Source organism: Ictalurus punctatus, chromosome 27 (assembly GCF_001660625.3).
Source record: "Ictalurus punctatus breed USDA103 chromosome 27, Coco_2.0, whole genome shotgun sequence".
Lineage (NCBI taxonomy): Eukaryota > Metazoa > Chordata > Actinopteri > Siluriformes > Ictaluridae > Ictalurus > Ictalurus punctatus.
The window spans coordinates 12572592-12587275 of NC_030442.2; the positions used below are offsets into that span (position 1 = coordinate 12572592).

General features: G+C 39.2%; 1 protein-coding gene across 2 annotated transcripts in view; it reads right to left on the reverse strand.

Annotated features, from left to right (window-relative positions):
- Positions 1-14460, reverse strand: part of glceb (glucuronic acid epimerase b) — a 71826-nt gene extending 57366 nt beyond the window's left edge. Inside the window, exons 1-2 of one of the 2 annotated variants that reach the window (XM_017458602.3) lie at positions 14290-14460; positions 3965-4113 (exon numbers count right to left, since the gene is read on the reverse strand). The gene's annotated coding sequence lies outside the window, so the exon portion shown is untranslated. The remainder of the gene's footprint in view (positions 1-3964; positions 4114-14289) is intronic. The other variant, XM_017458600.3, reaches the window with a different exon arrangement.
- Positions 14461-14684: the final 224 nt, after the last annotated feature.

The following is a 14684-nucleotide window of genomic DNA, read 5'->3' on the forward strand; positions in this document are numbered from 1 at the left end:
TAACAAATTTTACTGAAGCACAAAGAGCCAGAAAAAAGGTTTAAAAAAAAATAAATAAAAAAATAAAAAAAAACCTGAGAGGAACAGCAACTTGGTCAGCAGGCATTAAACAGAATTTCATTACGTCAAATATCACGATACAAAACACTGGCCAGACAAATGTTGCTTCTTTAAGGTACATCACAATATGTTCTTTTTAATATTCGTTATACACTTGGTGGAAGCACCAGAGGTAGTAACATACAGAGCATGAAGTTCTAAATCAAAGCACGCTTAGTTCATACTGGACTCCAAAAAAAGTCAAGCTAATCAGAGGGACGTGTTAGGGCACGCGTGTCCAAACAAGACCCACAGCCTCGTTTTATTTTGCCCAAGCGAACTATCGAGAATTCACATCATATCCATAGCGTAATCATCCGAAGGTAGTTACCAGAAACCGGTGCATGCACTTATACATGTATATGGGCAATTCGGTTTCTACCATGGCGGGCTTGACTGCACTCTGAATGCGGATTTAAATCAACACGTGTGCTGTACTTGATGTAAAACACTCGCGTCTACACCGATTCAGAAGCACACTGTGTGCTGTGCTGGGCGCGGCGCAACCAGAAACGAATTTCGGATGGATGAGGAAATGTACAGAATAAAATCAATTACTTATACAGATCAGGAAAATAAACTGGTAAGTGTGACACACTCGTGCATTTCAGGTGGAGGTCAGACAGCAGCAGGAGCGGTCATGACATGAATTTATTATTTAACTTAAGGCACAATCTATAGTCAAGCAATCTCTCCATATTAATAACACTGCGATGAAATACATTTGTGATGTATTCAAAAGAGTCACATGACATTAATAAAAAGGAAAATTACACCTTATATTAGAAATCTATTTGAATGATCTACTTTTCTTACAATATTGCAGCAGTTCAATTTGGTATTGTTACAGAATAAGTGAACTCAAATGTAATTGACATTTTATTTGTGTCAATATCCTCACGTGAAGCCTGTGAAGGCTCGTATCATGGCTTTCGTGCATCTTCTCATGCCTACTGGTCAGGGTCCTGGTGAATCCGGAGTTTATCATGGGAACTCTGGGTCTGAAGGCGGGAATACACCCTGGATGGGACGCCAGGCCACCATCCACACTCATTCACAGACATTCATACCTGGAGGCAGTTTAGATTAGCCAGTCTGTATACTAGCATGTAACTGGGAGGTGGGAGGAAACCAGAGAACCAAGAGGAAGCCCTCACAGCCAATTTTACACTGTCACGTTCAATGATCTTTGTGACAATGGAAACAGACTAGACAAAGCCTTTGTATTCCAATCTGGAAAAGCCTACCAAGCAAGACAAAAGGGGAACGAGGCTGAAGTCTGACTTGAGAGGGATTTTAGCTTTCATAAAAGGCAGAGAAGAGCGTTTCAACAATGCAGCCCTGAAAAGATTAAGCATTCGTGTCGAACATGGCAAAGAGAGAAGCTCGTGCAGCAAGAACCTCTAAATTTGTGCCGATACGCAGCCTTAACTATGGAGAACTTCATAGGAATCTCAGCATAAAGCGATTATTTCAGGGTTCAGGACTTGCTCAGTTGCACAGTACAATGAAATGCTTAAAAAAATAAAAACTGTGCCAAAGACAGTATCATTTCTATACTAATGGCTAACTCAGAGACTTGTATGGTAGACATGACATAATTTAAATCTAATAATAAACACATTAAAAAAGGAAGAAAAATATATAAATCCTGAATATAGCCAAGTTATCAGTAAAGAGAAGTATATTTATGGAAGGAGTCTCCAGTGTCAGTAACAGTCTGTAAAAAAATTTCACCACAGGAAAGTCTTCAGGACAGTTCTCTGTAACACGATAAACTATGGGTTATTTGTGAGAGGAAAAGAGAGAGGATGTTGAGGGAACCACTATTTATGGCTTGATAACATAAGTGATGACATGAATTAACCCATTTCTTGGATGAGCCACAACATTAATTGTAACTATAAACTGATTATTAGTATGATGTCTTTGATTAAGTGTTAGCGTAGCATAGGCAAACTGCTGTCGTATATGTGGAATAAAACACTTCAGGACATTGTGTTGTGAGAAAAGGATCAACTTCGGGTGGGTAACGTCATCACATCGCCCTGTCATTAGTTTCCTATAAAAGGACACCCCTTTATGTGGCACTCCTTAATTAAATAAGTAATGTTTTTAAATTTGAAGTAAAATAACATTTTATCAGCTCCAGCAGCGCAAACCGGCAAATGCAAGAAGCAAATCTGTTGGTCATTGGCTTAAAATGGTGGATCATTTTCGTAAAATAAGTGCAAGTTCAGGGTTCTTATCCTGCTCAAGAAAGACAGTAAATTCTTTAGAAAACACCTTAATATGTTAATGCAATAATATTCAAGAGATGCCAGTGAAATAACTTCAGACAAACGAAAAATTCTAGGAAGACTAACTGAGCGTAGTGTGTGGTTGAAAACGAGGTTGCATCAGGCTGAGACATTGGAGCAGTCATGTCATAGGCTTTGTATTTCTCCAGATCCCGATCATGGGAGGCTGAGAAGGGTTTAGATAATTGCCTCAAACACGCACAAGCACAGGGCGAGTCAAAGCAAAGGCCAACAGCCGCAGCCATCAATATAACAGCTTGTCATGTTCCCATCTACTAATCCATAATAAAGAAAAAAAAAAGATTAAGGTCAAGAGCTGATGCTTTCACTGCTATGACAAGGAATTAATTAAATGCCAACATTAATCTCCTTTTATAAAAAAAAAAAAAAAAAAAAAAAAAAAAAAAACCCTCATTTAAAAAAGAGAAATTTGATATTGGAATATTCCACTATCCTAAGCTCAAAGTAAGACACTCCCAAGGATATCATGATACCCATGAGAAAAGTATACTCTCACAATATCAATATGATACTGTTATATGATTCTGCCTGGCCCTACTATTTTATTAGGATCAATAATGATGCTTCTTTAATTTTAACCCTAAAATGAGTATGATTTATCATTTTTAAAAGTAAAGTTAAATTATGAATTATTTTTTAAAAATATATTTAAAAAATGAGAGCTTCAGATAATATTCATTGTTTTAGCCAAAACATCCCCCATTTGCAAATGAAAAACCAAGACCTGCTTTTTTTTTTTTTTGGTACTAAAATAAGCTGCACTTGATGCATGCTCTAATAAAACTAAAAAAATCTGGTTCACAAAAACACAGAAACTGACTGAAGTAAAACTCTTCTGTGAAGAACACCGTGAAAATGTGAACAGCATCTTTGCTTAAAATATTCATTCCTAGAAGAAACCCTACAGAACTGTAAGAAGTGCTAATGGAAGAAAAAAGAAAAAAAAAAGAAAAAAAGGTTTGGGGTTGATCCAAACACTCCCAGACCTGATCTCAGCTGGACACCAGAAGAGAGCAGGTGGGGTGAGACATGTCCAACAGTCATGTCAAAAGCCTGGCAGTTTATTGGGCAGCAGGGAGCGCAGCAGGCTGATGAGAGAAACCCACCTCTTCCTGAAAACCAAAGTCTGGGAAGTCTAATCACCGCCATCGCTCTGGCTGCTTCACAAAGCTGGCACACAGAGAAAAAGTCTGGCTGGTCACTCCTTTGCCAAATAATAACCACGAGATTGGTGCAAAAAGAAACTTTACTGATTAATATGATCGACTATGGAGAATCTGAAGAAGAAAAAAATAATCACAGTTCTGTTTGTTTTACTCTTGGGCAAGAAAGATAGGAAACTACTTTTTTTCCCCCCAGTGTGTTGGGGCATGCCCTTGAGTTAACACAGCGAAGGATTCAGCTGCCAGGACAAACAAACCCCCACAGGCTGAGTAGTGAGGAACCCCATGGACTTCATAACCACGCGTAAGCAGACCATGACACTGATTCTCTAACAAGGGAACAAAAAAAAAAGGACACACCAAATGAACTAACAAACCCACTTGAAGTGGATCGGCACAGTGAGAAAGCGGTGCCTCTTCCACAAACGTCAATCCAGCATTCACAGCAGGATGAAATTTCTCCCCCAGCTTTCTGCAGTTTTCATGGACGACAATATCCGCTCAGAGTAAACTCCTGAAGGAAGTCCGCCCTGAAACACATTAAATATGTTTATTCTAGAGCTGATCATCAGCTACATTGATAATATTCTAGAGCTGTAACAACTAATCGATAAAATCGATAATAATCAATTAAGAAAATCGTTGTCAACGAATCTCATTATCGATTATTTGGTCTGCGCACGGCACGGGGTACATTTACTCACTACGTTACTTCTGTTCCGGAAACACGCTTCGGAGAGTAAAGTTGTGTCCCAAATGAAGTACTATACACTTACACTATGCACTATGTACTCTACCGTCTAGTGTGTGAAGTTTAGAAAGGTAATATCGTCTCAAATACATCACTAGCGGATTTTTTTACTAAACGGAAGTATAAGTCACTTCCAAGTCGACGGCGCATGCCGTCATACACACGTAATGCGGTGCTGCTAGCTTTAGCAGAGACCCAGAGTCACCGATACTGACTTTCTTCAGTTTACTGTTTGTCAACGTAACCTTTAATTCCCAACATGACCTCAGTCACCATCAGACGCTTCTTTTCCTCCCTCACCATTTTCCAGATTCATGTTGGGAGTGAATCTGTTTTTATAAAATGATACAATTTGTAAGAAAACAGTTTTGGACAGCATTCTCTAAACTAACCAGAGAACATATGACATGAACATATTCAATACTGAGCGATAAAGAGCACCAGGGAGAGATTATACACTAGGATTTTACAATTGAATCATTCCTACGTGATCTTACACTGCCAGGATATCCAGGGACTTACTCTTTTTAAAATGGGAAATACAATTTAGTTTTTTTTTCTAGTTTGCCTTGCATTTACTAGAAAATAATTAGATATAATATAATAGGAAATAACTTGTTTTTACTGTGACGTCACGTGACGCGTCTCGGCCCAAATTCTGCGGAAAATCTGCAGTAATTTGTAAAAATAAATAAATAAATAAATAAATAAATAAATAAATAAAATTGCAAGCTCCTCCGAATATTGCGGTGTTTGCTTGATTTTGCGTTAATTTCTGCGACTGCATCAATCCTGGAGGGACTGAAACATGTGTGCTGTCACCATGTACAATTCATCGTGTGCACGTTTGACTGTGTCTAAGCTAGCTGCTCTTTGCTGAACCACAATAAATCTAGCCACACATCAAATTTAGGGGCTTTTAGACACTTAAAAGATATGAAATTGTGATTCACTTTATACAGCTCCTGGATATTTATTTGTGTGAACAAAATTAAAACTAATTTCATTACAGCATTTTAATCGTGTTATGCATCTGTCTCAGGAATATGAAGAATCAATTTGTCTTTGTGACATTTTAAAGACTATTTGTAAAAAGTTGTTTTTAATTATAGCAGGGTTTTTACATGGAAACAAAGACTATGCGGGGGGTGGGGGGGGTGGGGGGTACTTCATTTGATTTGAAGTACTTAAATCTTGACATTACTCAGAGTTCATGAGAATCACCCAGGAGATTACAGAAAGCAGTGCCCAAGGCCACGGTACTAAACAAAAAGATCTCCGTGTTAAGATTTTTAGATCAGCAGCCAGAGCCACCAACACACACTGTTGTGCTAAAGTTTACAGATTTTAAATCCTTTGTATAAAGTCGTATTTCAGAGTTTAAAAAAATAAGTAAACAAAAATAAAACCCAACAACAACCCTGTCCAGACCAGAACACAACTACGTTTCCTTTGCATCTTGACTCCAGTCCAACACTAAAAGACGCACAGCGGGTAAAAACAGGAGATGAGTCAATCCACACATGAATCTGGAATAAGTTTGCACAACATTAACTTACTCTGCATGGAAGCCCCGCCCACTTTTCTACAATCTTACATGCTCTCAAATGGACTTGCTTTCCGCTATGGTAAATGGAGAACACACCGAGTTCACTGATGTGGGGAGGGGAAAAAAAAAAAAAAAAAAAAAATATTCTATCACACTTTTTTTTTTATATTATATTATATTATATTATATTATATTATACTATATAAAATTTGACTAAGCTAACAGACAAGTATATGTAGGGCTGGGTGATATGACAGATATCATATCATGATACCTGAGGACATTTCTACGATGCATAATACAATATTTAATTTAGCTAACAAATTGTCTGCCAAACAGTAATAAAATAAACAAACAAAACCAAAAAAAACTGTTAAACTGAGTTTGACAATTCTTTTCTGTAATGCCTACAAAGATAAACAAGATTAAGTTTTTACAAATGTATACGTCAAATCAACAGCACCCATTTAATGAGAACAATTTAATTTGTAATTATTAAAAAGGTAAAAACATGTTACCATATCAACGATATCTCAGAAAAGTGTCTCGCGTAATTATCACAATATTGATATTCTATCACTATACATCACCCAGCCCTAAGTACATGTGTACTTAACATTACGATTAGCTACTTATTATTTTATTAGGCATGACAATGAAAATGGAACTTTGTTTTTATCTATTAAAAAAATTTTTTATACAACCTACAAAGTGACAAATCTAAGAATTTACAAATATCGTTAATGGTAATGAAAATTAGAAAGTGACTAAATATGCTGTTTTGTCCCCCTCAACTGCATATTTTCCCACATTTGAAAATGTAACAGATCAACAGTGAAAATGTACTGTGGTTTTGTTAAACGTTAAATCAAGAGCAGGGAAAAATCAGCAGCACAAACCTACATCATCAGGAGCAGTACTAATCAGAATCTTACTCTGTACAATTAAACCTTAATCAAGCTTCTTGTCTGACGGTTTTCCTGAGGATGCTTGTGCACTTAAATAGTGAACAAACTAGGCTTGCCGCGATAGCCGGTGTTCGGGCCACACACAACTATTACTTGCACACCGTGGCAGTGCCCCCACCGTCGTTTTGCCTTTTTATAGTAATAAAAATTTAGTTCAGTTAGAGAATGGACGTTACAATTTAAAAAGGAACGCGTCTGCCCAATTCAGCATGAGCCATTTATCATGCGAGAGTGAGGCGAGCTGACTGACAAGTTCTTTTGAAGTTCTTTTACGTTTAATACAAGTGAGTTTGTCATTGTACTGTTTTGTAGTTGTGTTTTCCATTAAGAAGAATAATAAACCCACCATTCAAGCAATTGCTGCCCCTTAATTGTCGCTAATTCGAAATCGAAAGGTGCACGGCAGCACAGGGAAAAAAGCACCCACACCCCCACCCTGGCCCCACCCCGCCAGTGATACCCCTATTGCCAGTGTTGTCACAGGTCATAAACATCCCAAGAAAAAAAAAAAAAACTAGTGTGTGAAGGCTGGTAAAAATGACGTCCAATACAACAGTGCTGAAACCACTGGGTCACCTTTGGAGGTCTCCATAAAACAAGAGGATCCATGTTACACATTTTGTTTTCCAGATAAAGAGGAAAAAAAATAGATAGATAGGTAGATAGATAGAGATATATATATATTTTAAAAACCATCACTGATTCTGTTTCTCCAAAAAAAAACCTTCAACACAGCTTGCATATTGATTACAAGGACGCCATAAACCTGCGCTGTCTCCAGGTTTTATTGATCTCAGATGCCTGAAATCCATTAGCGCCCTTTACATTCATAGTGCTTTGTGTCCCCGCTAGGATACAGAGAGTTCTCCCTCATGTTTTCTTTAAACACCACTGTGTCGAAGCGAAAGAGCAGCGGCAGTGGATTAGCGGTGCTGGCCGAGGGCCTGGCGGCGCTGCTCTTTGGCTGGCTCGCTCATCAAGGGCATCCAAGTGATCCGAATTACCAGAGCGGATTCTGCGTCCAACGGCTCCAGGAAGTGTCCAGCTAAGAGCCGGGCGAGACCGACTTCCCGCATTTGACCATTATTAGTGCCTGCAGGAGGCCTTGGCTCGGAGATACGGTGCTGGGAATTGCACACAACACCTCTTATATTGAGTCGAGAAGCTAGAGAAGAAACAGGGCAGAAATAGAAACAAACAAGAGCACGGAAGAACAGCACAGAGACGAATCCTCATGAACCAACTGTCGGTGGGTTAAGGTTCCACGTCTGTGCTTGACGGCTCTCCAAATAGCATCACGCATACAGTCAGTATACACGCAGGCAGAATACGTGCATTATTTTTCATTCTTGGTTATTAGAGACTTGCATCATGATAAACATATGGAGAAGGATAATGATTATCGTGATGCATGTGGTGCCTGTGGCATTTCATTGCAATCAATGGCTGCAGGCCAGTTTAGTCTCCTTCCTGTCTCCTTGCTTCCTCTGTACGAGTCCAAGTTCTAGACAGATCAAATCAGAACCCTGAAATCCCCGAGCACCTTCATTCCACAATGAGCACTGCGGAATATCTTTTAAATCAAATTGCTCGATGGGGCTGCACAGCAGTAATAAAAGCTGATAAAGGAGAGTGAGATTGCTGTATTACGGAAAGGTTTATCTTAGGAGAGTGCACTGTTTAATTACACCTTTAAACAGAACAGAGTGGGATGAGTACAAGTAATTTCTACAGAGAACAAATGCTTAGATATGATTTAGGTTAACCAAAACTGGCTGGAGGGCAGCATGATGGTGCAGTGAGTAACGTTGCTGCCTCACATCTCTAGAGTCCTCGTTTCGATCCTGACCTCGGGTTAGAGTCTGTGCAGGGTTCATGTTTTGTATGGATTTCCTCTGGGTTCTCCAGTTTCCTCCCATTTCCCAAAAACATGCCAGTGGGTGCATTAGCTCCACCAAATAGCCACTGGGGGTGAATGTACACATGCATACTGCCCTGCGATGGATGGGGTCTATTCGCATTTCGCACATATTCCTGGGATAGCCTCCAAATCAATAAAGCTCTTAATGAAAATGAAATCTGGCTGGATTACTCACATGTTCTCCAAGGAACTAGTCTCCAACACTAATTCATTCAGAAATCTTCCATCCATCCATACATTTTCTGTACTGCTTATCCTAGACAGGATCACTGAGAGAGCCTGAAGCCTATCCCAGGGGGACACACAAGGAAGGGAACACCCTGGACAGGATGCCGACCCATTCGCACAATCGCACGCACATTAACGCACCCATTTACACATTACAGACAATTTAGAAATGTCAATCTTCCTACAATGCACGTCTTTGGGCTGGTGGAGGAAACCCCCAAAGCATTGGGAGAACATGCAAATCCCGTGCACACAAAGCGGAGGCGGGATTGGAACCCCTGAACCCCGGAGGTGTGAGGTTAATGTGCTAAACACCAAGTGTTTTAAAGTCTTCTAATTCAGAAATATTAAAAACACAAAAATCAGCTGAAACAGTAAAGAGCTTCACTTCTTTTACAAGGAGCAATTAACCCCAATGCTAAAGTTCCTAAGTCAAAAAAATTCAGATTAGCTGCAAATGACCGCTGAACAATCAGGAAGATGGGGGTGGATTTTATACACGAGCTGCTGTTTGTGAAGAGATATTTAGAGCTAATTAACCCTCGGGCACCTCTGAGGAGACTCTAAGAAGCAGGAAAAGAGGATTTCGTCATCACCGGCTGAAGAGGAGCAGCCTGCACTGACCATCTGTTTCTGTCGCAAGATAGTCGAGCTAGCGTAGCAACAAACCTCACGAAAAACGCTCATTAAAACAGAATGATCGGTTAGAGGCCTTCATGACTAGAATAATAATAATAATAATAATAATAATAATAATAATAATAAAGCTCAAATGACTACATTTATTGTAAAAGAGATTACAGCATAACCTGCAAAATGATTCCAGATTGTGTCCAAGATAAAAGTGGCCTCAAATCTGAGTTTTATCCTGTGACACATTTTTGATGCTGTAAAATAATAATAATAATAATAATAATAATAATAATAATAATAATAATAATAATAAACAATAAAGAAATAAACTAAATAATAAATGAAGAAACCGTACCATTCCACTTTGAGCCACTTTCCTCCATTTTATTTAGCTCCACAGCATGATCTGTTCAATGTAGTATTTTTGTCAGCATTCAAATCTAAAATTTTATACAAAACTGCACACTCAGGCATAAAGTGTGACTGGCGTCAGTGTGTGGCTGGAAGTATAATTACGGCAGGGAAAATAAAACAAAAAACAAATCACACCCTAGCTTATTTTTGGAATTTCCCAGAATTCAGCTGACATCTGATGAGTTTTCTCAGACCAACACACATACTTCCAGTTAGATTTGCATATTTCACAGAGCTTTTTCTGTCTAATGTATAAATGGAATTAAAAAGCCTAGTGACATCTTTCAAGGAACATGCGTGTGTGCCGATTTAGTCATAGTGCTAAACTGCAGGCTATAAGCTTTCTTTATTTATTTATTAGCAATGTGGCTCCAGTGCAAAACTAAAAAGACAAACTCTGAAGTCCAAACACTGTCGATGAGTGTGTTTAAGTGTTGAGTGTTAAGCACGGTGTGCACTGCTACATGATTAAGATTCCAACATGTCCACTCAGAAGCACAGGAATGAGTCAGATGAAGCACAATACATTATACATTCAGAGAAGCGCAGCTGTCAACACGTCAGTTATTAAACCAGAGTGTGGGAACCAGCGGTTCACAGAAATTCAGCTAACACTTCATTACGTAACTTCCCATCCTCATTCCCCCCCTTGCTTTTTAGACCTATATGAAAAAGGTCCTGGGTTTAAAACTTTAGTTTATTGGTCTATTCTGCCTTTGCTTTACTAATGCCGTTCTTCACGGTGTGTCATGATGCTCTCTGAGGCTCGCGTGATGATTAAAAAAAAAATAAATTATATACGCATCTCATACACTGGATTCAGTCTGGTTCAGAAAACGAACACCGGGATTTAAAGCGTCTGTTTGGAGAAACGGGACAGATAACACTGTACGATGATCTCTGAAGACATTTTTACAGTATGTCCGGATTACGATAATTATGTCTACAATAGTGCCAGCAATAATATACAGATAAAAAAAGCTTTAAAATGTCTCCAAAGAATAAACTATCCAATGAAGAAAATTAAACAATTCGTACAGAAGACGACTGAGCATCGAAACAGTTTCGTGTTGCTGCGAGTCGGTCGGTGTTCTACAATTACTAGTTATATTTTCTCAAAAACACACAGGGTGAGCGTTATATAATCCCACTAATACCACTGTCCACAACTAACTAACTTACTTAGAGGTTGGTGATATGACTGAAACATACAATTTTTGAAGACATAATCCACAATACATGATGATATATCATGATCCATAGGTTTGCTCACAAACTGCCAGCAATGTTGCATTTAAAAAAAAATAAAACAAATAAATAAAAGTAATAAAATTTGTTCAGTGATGACCATTACAAAAATGAATTTTTGTTTTTTTTAATATGAAAGAAATAACAGTTTGATTTTTAATAAAAATCGATAATATTTTTGACACGGAAAAGAAGGGAAAAATATACACAAAACCTGAAAATTTTAAATTAAGAACAATAATTTCAGAAGTGTAAGATTACATACATCATTTTAACATCAAATCGACTGCTTCCAATTGATTTATAATTATAACTGGCAAAACCGATCAATCGGTCGACCTCTATTTTGTTATCCATTTATAGTTACATTTCATGCTGTGGAGCAACAAGTTTCTGTTATTCTGTATATGACAGTAGCTATAACCAGTCTTTCCTTCACCAGCCTCTTTTTAAGTCAATAATGTAGCTTGTCATGTTACCGGAAACTCTCAGAGTCCTCCATCCTGAACTTTCCCGTGATGGAAGAATGTTTTTCACCTGTTTACCTCAGACAGTTAAAAGAGCTGATCCTCGAGACTCCTAAAAATGCAACATAAAAAGGTTTCATCGCAAAACAAGTTTATATAGAGCACCCGAAACGATAACGTATCAGAAAGAGAACATTAACATAAACCTTACAGCTGGAACTACTTTCCGAGCTGCTGTTATAATTAATCAACACCTTCTAACCTAGAAATATTTGTAACCTATATGCTGGAGGTGCATGACTGCAAACACAGCCTCGAAACGGTTTCTCACTAACACGGGACTATCATTTTTCTCTATGGATTCTAGGTGCAGGAGGATTTCCGGCACAAAAGGTATACTCCCTTCGCTCCTAGATTCACCTATTCGTCCGTTTCCAGCTCATCCGTGTGGAGAAAATGAGAACCTGGACTGTGTTTCTAATCGAAAATCATTATTGACATGAATGAAACTAAATCAGGTCTTTAAGTCCCTTTAAACTGAAATCAGTTGACATTTGGAGCATCAGTGTTCTTAAACTGGATCTAGAAAGCAAGGACACGTCAATAATTCATTCACAGAGATGACAACGTGCCAAACTATGTGAAATGGACTGATCACTATGCAGAGCAGGTTACGTTACAGCTGGAGAAAGGACGGCATGCAGAAAGGACGAGCTTCACTCCAGCATTCTGGGTAATGACTTTTCTTTTCTTTGTGATATTTTTTCCCCTTAGTAAAGGTGAAGCTTTTATATATTTGCCGCTGGTGTAATGTAAACCGCCCGTGATCGACCTCTATTCCATCATTCAGGACAAATCATCTCATCATACTGTACATTCTCGGAAATAAATGCATCGGATTGGACTTTTTCTTACGCCGAGGCAGTACCATCAAGTGTACATGTGTATGTTTTGTATATACGGAAACATTAACATAGTATACCCCTAGAAGTAATTTAAGGTATATAATTGACCATCTCAAGCACAGAGTTTCCTGGTAAAAGATGCACACTAAAGGTACAGAAGACATCAATGACAAGTAGAGTGTCCTACTTTTATTTCTGAGGGTGTACTGTTCTGATACAGTTTACACAATGTACGTGTTAGAATATAACAATTAACTAGAAAATACAAAATCTGAAGAGCAAGCTTTGTTAATATCAGAACTCTTTTTTTTTTTTTTTTTTTAAGGAAGCATTTCATCACAAGTTGAAATAGTCGATCAAGTCCTATGCCGAGACGAAGCGAAGTCCGCTTGCTGGCCTTCTTGCAGCGTTAAAGTTAATCAACCATATAAGATCAGACAGTCACCTCACCACCGAGATAGAAAATATATAGAACATAAATTTATACAGAATAAAGTGCAGTTCTTCATTGTCTGTGTGCACGTCAGGGCACCTCTTTTCCCTCACAGCCACACTCAACTTCACCTTATAATGACAAGAGATGTTGTGGAAATGTCATTTTTTGCACTTTAGGTCATGTGACCCAATAATGATCAAAATGCAACTCGCACAACCACATACAACGTGCTGTATCCATCCATTTTCCACACCACTTATCCTACACAGGGTTGCAGGGAAGCCTGGAGCCTATCCAAGAGAACTCTGGGCACAAGGCGGGGGGACACCCGGGGGGGATCCGACACCCTGGACGGGGTGCTGACCCATCGCAGGGCAAAATCGCACACATTCACACACTACAGACAATTTGGAAATGTCAATCAGCCTACAGTGCATGTCTCTGGACTGGGGGAGGAAACCGGAGAACCCGGAGGAAACCACGGAAGCACTGGGAGAACCTGCAAACTCCACACACACACAGGGGGAAGCGGGAATCAAACCCCCAAGCTTACGTCACAGTAAGAAAAACAAAACAATTATAGGATGTTTGTTTGTTACAGATACAAGAATGCACGAAGAGGCTTCTGTACAGAGATTTACTGCACAATAACTATTTCCTTCAGCTGGCTTATGCATGTTTAAAACTGTCTTAATATCCTGAAACCGTGGTATTTTTTTTTTTTTTTTTTAAGTCCACAGTGAAAATGTAAAACCGTATCACTCCTTTCCCACAGACCAGGAATCTTACCAGATAGACAAAAAGGGAAAGGGAAATGAAGGCGTGTATGATTTCGAGATGGTGCAGCTGCATGCACTTGGTTTATCCGCTCTGTTGTTTCGAGTTTGTAAACAAACTGAGAAGTTTATCCCACGACACTAAGGGCAACTTCTCTGCAGCTTCATCAGTGCACAAGGACAAGCTGCTGAAACTCCTGCAGTCTGCTGTTTAGGAAAGAACCCGCACTTTTACTGCATTAGAACCTGAAGACTGTAACTGAGCATCAGCAAAGCGTGACAATACCGCACACACCGGGCAAGTCCAAAACAACACACTGTCGACATGTTAGCATTACACTCCACACAACACGCTCCAAAACCTCTCCTCTCCTCTCCTCTCCTATCCTCTCCGCCCTGCTTTCACTCACCTTCCCGGTTTATCAGTGTGGCTTCTCAAACCGCGACACGTCTACACACAGATGAATGTCAGAAACCAGCAGCAGGTTTCACTGAGGCTGAGAGAGAGAGACGAGACGTCCGTTCTGCTTCAGCCGACAACACGGGAATGAACACAGCTCACTATAGCGTTGCACAGAGCGGAACACACTGACAAACACCGCGAGAAAGCACGAGACGGGATCTGACCGTCCAATCAGAAGGCGAGATTTTTTAACCGATTCGACTACGGACGGCGGTTATTCCTGTGCTAGCATTGGACGGTTTTTTTGTGATTGACACTGGAGATAGCCAATCAACTACCGCTACTGTTTATTGACTAACAGTTGTGCAGAGCTATAGAAATATCGACGCAATTAGATTACAG